This window comes from Macrobrachium rosenbergii, chromosome 59 (assembly GCF_040412425.1).
Source record: "Macrobrachium rosenbergii isolate ZJJX-2024 chromosome 59, ASM4041242v1, whole genome shotgun sequence".
Lineage (NCBI taxonomy): Eukaryota > Metazoa > Arthropoda > Malacostraca > Decapoda > Palaemonidae > Macrobrachium > Macrobrachium rosenbergii.
The window spans coordinates 31,181,173-31,189,613 of record NC_089799.1 but is presented as its reverse complement, the minus strand read 5'-3'; the positions used below and the strand labels follow the sequence as shown (position 1 = coordinate 31,189,613).

At 37.1% G+C, this 8,441-nt stretch overlaps 1 protein-coding gene across 3 annotated transcripts in view; it reads right to left on the bottom strand.

Moving 5' to 3' along the window:
• The window catches only part of LOC136837385 (rho GTPase-activating protein conundrum-like), a 336,616-nt gene that overhangs the window by 157,512 nt on the left and 170,663 nt on the right, over positions 1-8,441 (bottom strand). The window contains exon 2 of one of the 3 annotated variants that reach the window (XM_067102143.1): positions 2,860-2,920. The exons of the other annotated variants lie outside the window; for them this stretch is intronic. The gene's annotated coding sequence lies outside the window, so the exon portion shown is untranslated. The remainder of the gene's footprint in view (positions 1-2,859; positions 2,921-8,441) is intronic. 3 annotated transcript variants of the gene reach the window in all.

Genomic DNA, 8,441 nt, shown 5'->3' with positions numbered 1-8,441 from the left:
TTTGACAGGAACACGCTTGTAGAATTGTTCGACTCATCAGAGAGAGTGAGAGAGAAATAGAGAGAGAGAGGAGATGAAAAGGGCTTTCGTTGTATTATCTTACTAATCTTCAACGGTTCGAACACTTCGCCTAACCGCTTGGCTTCCCTGATTTATTTGTATCATAGACTTCATACTCAACTAAAGTAAAGTAACAAACAAACTTGAATGTCATGGCATTTTTTACCGCTGAAATACACGCCATTTTAATGATCTAACATTAATCTAATAACAATAAAATTTCGGAAAAGTCTTAAAAAAAACTTTTGACGGAAATAAATAATACTTTACTGCTTACTTTCTAATAAATAACTGCTAGTAGACTAGCTATAGTCTTTGAACAATTAATTCATCAACAAATTTCGACATTATTCTAGAATTTAGTTTCAAAGAACTGAAAAGAGGTATATCACTTCCAATGTTCTTATGAATCAGAGGCAAGATATCTGACATAAAAGAACCAACTTTCTATGCTCTCAGGTTGCAGGGTACAGATTGGAAATGTAAATGTCACACGAAAACTAGAGTTGCATTTATGGAAATGTGTGGGCAGGTTTTACCTTTCAACAATTCCAAACAACTAACTTTTACTATCATTCCTTAATTGCAGTTATCATCACTACCGCCGTCACCAAAATCAATGCCATTATTATAATTGCTACTGTCGTCATTGCAGAGCGCCATATTGAGCCCTGGTTGCCAAGGCAACTGACCAATCAAAAATTGTGATCCGTATAACTTTCACCCAAAAAGTTCAGACTTCAAACCGATTCTGTAATCGTTATAATTATAATCGAATCGTTCAGCCACTCCAATATTCAACGCTGTTTCCTAAGATCAGGTTTGGGGAGCAATTTAGGCAAAAATCAGTTTCACAAGAAATATAATGAAAAAGAAATCGAAATGAAACGGGCGGAAATATCGGAGGTCAGGTATAGAGTTACCGGATAGTGAATTATCGCAACAAATTCACTTACCAAGTTGCCAATTACGGATTAGGACGATTGCGGATCACCTCCCATGATCTGTTAGACCGTAAAGGAACGAACTTGGTCATTCTTATTAGGAACTGAAGTACGAGCACATAACATCTTGAGCTTAAGATGTTAACATTCCTTTAAGAAATCTGGTTTTACCAATGCTCAATGTCGAACAAAAACAGCGACGAAAGGAAGAAAGACGTGTTTCTAAAAAAGAAAGAAAAAAAAATTAATGTAAATCAAGTCCGGCAATAAACACATAAATGACGAGCCGTTTCATCCCTGTAGGTCAATATAAAGCACAACTTGATAAACAGAACTGGTTGAAAATTACAGGACTTAGATCACACTAGAAACAAAGCCACTTGGATCTCACGATGGTTATTTACATTAATTATATATATATATATATATATATATATATATATATATATATATATATATATATATATATATATGTATATGTATATATATATATATATATATATATATATATATATATATATATATATATATATATATATTTATTTATTATATAATATATATATGTATGTGTCTTTAGAGACAGACATTCTTACATACACATACATATCTCATGCACAAGCATCGTCCTCAAAGTAAACTTTCTGCAAAGAAAACTTAAGACACAACAAACAGAAACCCCACGAGGAAGCAAACAGCATAACACTGCTCTATTCAATAGGCAATTCAACTGGTCCAACGGATGAGACTCGAACACCCCAGTGCCGACAGTTCACAGGAAGATCGAAACCTCTTGAATGTTCTTGTTTTGTTCTGAAGGAAATCCGCAATTGTGTTAACCAGGCCAGAATTTTAAGTTCCCCGTTGGACGAGTCGGTATAGTTCTCGACCAGCACACTGCTGGGCCCGCGTTCGGGTCTCCGACCGGCCAATGAAGAGTTAGAGGAATTTATTTCTGGTGACAGAAATTCATTTCTCGCTATAATGTGGTTCGGATTCCACAATAAGCTGTAGGTCCCGTTGCTAGGTAACCAATTGGTTCTAAGCCACGTCAAATAAGTCTAATCCTTCGGGCCAGCCCTAGGAGAGCTGTTAATCAGCTCAGTGGTCTGGGTAAACTAAGGTATACTTTTACCTTAGGCCAGAATTTTGAAATGGCTGCTTGTTAATTTAAGAAGAGTGTAAAAATTACCGTTTTATACATATGTGTGTCGGAAAATTACTGATTTGTATGTATGTGTGTATATATGTGTGTGTGTCTGAGAGAGAGAGAGAGAGACTTGACTGCAGAACTTTCTAAAAATATATTTCTTTTCTCACTTAGCTGTATGTATGTCTATGATGCTCATTACTCCATGAAGCTGATATTTGTGTTTATTATTTACCAAGCCTTAACGAGGCCGTTCCGCCGTGTTTCTGTTTGTTTAGCGGCCTATCGTGCAAGAACTGCTACATGCGTTTCGTGTGGGAAATTGCTACCTGTGATCCTACTCGCCTCTGGATAGCGCTGGCAAAGCTTACGTTCGTGAGTTCCCGAGGTTAACCATTGTTTTTCTTATTCCTGTTTTCCTTTCAGTGATCACTTCTATGTGTTTATTTCTGCTGTAAGCTCGGGATGCATAAATGGCACATTAAGTTATCCATCAAAGAACGTCTACAAACTGAAAAAAACGCATAATTGCTGGAAAAAACTTAGAGCTCAAATACTAGTGCGTTCTAATTTCTCTCCCTTTGAACAGATAACGTTATGGCGCCTAATCAGCAAACCAGGTGATTCACTGCATCATATTCAAATCACTGTAAAGCGACAGCAAGAGGAAAATGCAAAGTAAAACTTTACAGTGAAAAAATACTACACCTTTTCTTCTGAACCACGAGCGATCTCAATTCTCACTTCAGTAGTTAGCCGGGTCTTGTACCTGAGAACAGAAATGGTTCGTATTAATGTTATTATCTTTTAAAAAAAATTCACACATTCCGAATAATAAGTAACGGTAAAACCCAAACTACAAGATGATATAAAAGAGGAAATTCGTTTCAAGAAGTGAGTAATGAAGTATCGGTATAAAAGAACACAACGCTGTTGATGGCCGAACACACAAAGCACATACATGTACGTAAAAAAAAAATCTGTTCTAATAAATATGCAGTGCGTGTAAAAAAAAAAAAAATCGGCAAAAACTAACGTCAAAAATTAATTTTAAATTCAAATTAAATTTGAATCATGAAAGGTAAGGACCATTTTATAAAAACATTTTCAGGAATATCAGCCATCATATAAATAAAGACATAAGGGACGCAGTAAAGGCATAAAGCCAGTATTTCAAATAATAATATGCAAAAAAAAAAAAAATAACCCGAAACTTGAAATTCCATCTCCTTGAAATGTGGAAACCACAAAAGAGGCGAACCCTTTCATCCCTAGAAAAGGGTGATCACGGGTGTTAAAGAAATTTATAACCTTCCCTTCGAGGGCAGTAAGAAGAGTTGGAAAAAGAAAATGAGTGACCACGGGGGAGCAGTTCATCATCCCCTGTTCGCTCGCTCATTACGGAAGACGGAGTAATGAGGGTGAGAAGTGAGAACACTTTCTACTTCATCAGAGAATGGTAAAGACGTGAGCAGAAAAGAGAGTAAATTGAGGGGTGGCGGGGGCGAAGCAAGAAAAGAACGAGAAAATGGGAGTGATAGGGGAAGGTGAAAAAGGGGGGGGGGATGGGAGTGAGAGGGAGGTGAAAAGGGAGATAAATGGTGGAGAGGTAGTAAGAGTAAGAAAAAGCAGAAAATTAGGGAAGAATGGTGAGGCTTTCATCATCATCCCAAACCTCTTCTCTCATTAGTGTCTCTTGTGATATTTCTTCTCAAGCACTCCATTTCTCCCTCTTCCTTTCCTTCTTTATAGTTTCCGCGCAGGGACTGGGCCTAACAACGCCATCCTCCTTAAAAGCCTCTCTTTTTAGACTGACATAAATCTCGAGATTTTTTTTAAGCCTTGATTAGTGTCCGGTCATTATTCTTCCTCCTGTCAACTCCTAAAATGCATTTCTCGACTTTTTTTATTTTATTTTCATTTTATACAAGCAGTACTGGTCACTCAAACTGTGAGACAGAGGGGGGCGAGGATAGTAAATGCTTGTGCAAGTTCTCTGAAACTTATTTAATAAATTACTGACACAAAACCAATTGCACCCATAACTAACAATAAAAAGGATGGACTCACACTTAAATTAATATATTATATACTAATAACTATTCCTACTATTACGAAAAACAAATATATGAAATACTTCTAACATACAAAAATTAAGTTATAGATAATAAAAATAAAAAAGTAATATTACCGCAACTTATAAAATATACCTCAGGAAACAGAACAAATAAATACCCCTCTTAACAGAAGGATATAAAAAATAAATATTCTTCCAGAGAGTAAAAAAGAAAATAAAAGGCAGCAGAGTGAAATCTATATCCCTCCAGTGAAAAAGAAATAAAAGTTCGTAAAGTTCTTTACACTGAAGATTTTTATCCCAGCGACAACGTACATCTCTTAGGCCGGTTATCTGGAACTGGCCGGCTACCGACCTACCACTAAAACCAGCTCTGCTTTTACCCCTCTGACCACAGCAGCCCACCAGGACCTTTCGAGAAGTGCTTTCGCCTTCCCCCATCAGATAATGCAGGCCCGTCTTCCTTCACGTAAACGTATCCTACAAGTTTGACATTCTTTCTCCGTTTTAAAGGTTTAACTGGGTGTCAATTACTTCTGTTTGTTCTTCCAACTCCGTCGATATTTATCCATGAAACTGGTCTGTGTTTTCAGTTATTTAAATTTTATTACATTCAATCCTGTTGAATTAGGAGGTATTTTGTTTGATTTTTTTTTTCATCCTCCATGTCCACCATTAATCTGGTTCGTATTTTTTATACTATTAAATTTTATAACATTGAATTGGTCGTTAATTTACTGATGAATTCTCCATTTGCATACGTTCCTTTCCAGGATTTTTAGCCGACATTTATGACTTCGGTCACATTCCTATGAACGGGTTTTCTCCTTTCAAAGTAGTTTAATTCACCGTCAATAATGATATAGTATTCACTTCTCTCAAATTTTTCCATTATAATTTATGTATTACAAACACTTAAAATACCAGTTATATAAAATTACCTGGTAATTCTGTCATTTCCTTTATGGAAAGCTAGAGAAATCAGCAGGGCCCAGCCACGTCTCACCTGATGACTAGTTTCACATGTAGATGACTAGTTACACTTAAGGATGACTAGCAGTCACACATGTGGCAATAAGTGTTTTCGGATACTTTCCTTAACGGTTACTTAATGCGTTTTAACGGAACTTCCCTCAGCGAATCATCGCGAGGGATGTTATTTTTTAACCTAAAATCAAGACTCGGCAGTGACTCGGCTCGTGACCAGATGCGTTAGTGATAACAGTTTTGTAAATAATTACCGTGATGATCAGTTCTCAGCGGAAATAATGCGAGGTAATGGATACAATTTAGGTTCGTTTATGAAAAATTCGTTAAACATCCATTATACTGTATATAAAAAATCTAAACTGTACACTTTAGACGGTTTTAAAAGAGATGGAGAAGTTTCACCCACTAATGCATTATAACATTTAAAGCTATACCATTTCAAGTAAACACGAAATTTTTTAATTGCATATTGTTTATATATATATATATATATATATATATATATATATATATATATATATATATATATATATATATATCATATATATATACGTATATATAATAATGTACATTTCTGGTACGAAATACAGAAAAGAATTCTTCCTCATTGGAGAGTTTTCTTTGTAACGAAAAAGAAAAATATCTCACCTAACTGAAAAAAACTAGGGGATAAAACAAATGCATCCATAAAAAGCTGCCCCCCCCAAAAAGAGGGAAGAGGTGGCTTCAAAAAAAAGCAACACTGCCGTGTACTACAACGTTCATCCTCTTCTTGACTTTGTGGGGATTAAGGTCCTTCCTTTCCAACACCTCTTAACCCCATCTAGCGAGAACTTTATCTGTTTCCATTTTCTTATCCCTACCCAACACTTAGGAATGACTTACAATATATTTACCCTCAAATCATCTTCCATTTTCTCCACGTGACCAAACCAGTTCAATATATCCTTAACTGTCTTTTCTCCTACATTTTAATTACATCGTTGAAGCTATATGTCTCACCTTTTGCGATGTAAGTAGTCGTAGCGTCTTGTGAAACCATTCAGTATTATCAAATGACCATGCATGTTCAATGTGCCAGAATCAAATAAACGATTCTAAAGTAAACCCACTGACTGCGGGAAATCTCGGTATAAAGAAGAGACACTTGAAAAGTTTCAGCCACCAAAGAGGAAAAAATAACTCTAATTTATTTCCATGTTTAAAACAACCGTAAAATTATTTTTCGACTCGTAAATTTCACGATCTTATTTCACAATGCAAGGTCTTAGTTGCACGAACATTAACGTTTTCAAAATTACGTGAACAGTGAAATACATGGCATGTAAAATACACATGCACATCATTACCCAAAAAACAGTTTACAAAATACATGAATTTTCACACAAGTTATTACATACCGTACTTAAAGCATTAAGGCGTATTTGTAAACTCACACACGTATTCAAACAAGCTGGAATGTGCATTTACATAAGCGTTTCGCAAGGAACATGTTCGTGATGAAATGAAAAGAACTCTTTCCTCTCATTAATCCAGCTGACCCCACGCCAACTTCTGCACATGGCACCAAAACTCCAAGGGAAAAGAAACACACACCAACTGAGGGGCCGTTGTCCACTTCGAGTGACCTCACTGACGCCATAAAACCACCAGACGCTAAGAATACCTTGACCGGTATGCTTTCTCGCGATTCTTTTCAAAGCATTTAACAGCTTCACATTTCCAACGGCCTCTCCGAGCCCTCATCTGTATAAGCATGTGTCCAGGGAACGGTGGTTTGGCCCTTCGTCGCACACTCAGTATGCAACAGTGCCCAGGTGCCCGGGTACGCACAGCCTTGATACCCCCAACCCTCCCCTCAAGACACGTTCAAGAAAAATTCGGGTGTAAATAATGCCCACTCTCCTCTGCACTCGACCTTGCCCCAGACCAACTGTTGAAGGTATGTTTATTACTTCGAAGGAATCCAATAGGTAAGTCATTTGGGGGCTTCTAATGACCCTCTTTTTAACAGAGCTACTCCAGACCTAAAATAAAACCGATAAGACGACAGAGTCACATCGCCTCTTGCGAAAAGTTAGATCCTATCGGACACCAGGTGGGCGAGATGGAGTCCAAGGACGAAGCCCACGGTGACCATTTAGTCACAGAACGGGTGTACACATTCGGGGGTACGGCATGGCCAGGATCCAAAGTGACGCCATCACTGTTTTCCCTTCAAATCCACTTCAACATTCTTGGCACTGCAAAACCGCAATAACAACTTATTGACGTGTAAAAGGGTGACGTCACGTCCACATCAACATTCGAACGAATGCTTTAAAGTGCGTGTTAATCAAGATTACAAAACATGAGAGAAGAATTCAGAAACCAGTTTCTGACAATCGGATGGAATGCAAATGTTAGCTTTGGTCACAGTGCGGAGATCATATTTGGTCACATGTGTAGTCATCAACAGTACTGACCAAAGAGTCACCGCAGAGTATCAACAGAAACTAAATGTAAAGATCACTGAACACTAAAGCTGGTGCAAAACACAATGGTGGGTCATTCGACTGTCCATTTTCCCATTTTTTAAATATATAAAGGATCATACCGTTCAAGTACTGCCTTTTTACACGACGTTATCGAGCAAACAATAAGTTTACATCCTTGCCACAAAACTTGTTTTATAAAACAATCACACCTGAAAATATCGTAACAATTGCAACGTCTTTATACACAGGATATACAAACCGAATATGTCACAGAGCCACACATAATGATGATCCTAAACCGGTCCTTAGTGTGACCCACAGATAAACAAGATTTGCGCACGACTTGAGGCTACGTGAGGTCCTCGAGATATTTGGAAATTTAAATTAGGCATGCTGTCCCTACTTGCATACAAATTGTGTATTTCACAATAGATTACGCACATAAGAGGCAAGACCAAAGGATACAAACACACGCACATGTGTAACCCTTAACACGTCAGAAAATATGGGTAATACAGACGTGTACGTAAGTACGCATATATACAACTGCGCTCTTTATTAATTGTGTCTACTTAACGATACCCATCTTATAAATTACACAGCATTGTTCTTATTAACACCAACTGATACAATCTGCAATTTACACTTTTGGGAGAAGGGTAATTTGCTACTTCTCTCTAGAAAAGAAAATAGTTGATATAATCAAGTACCATATCGGAAAGTTTTCTTATACAAGGAAACTAAAA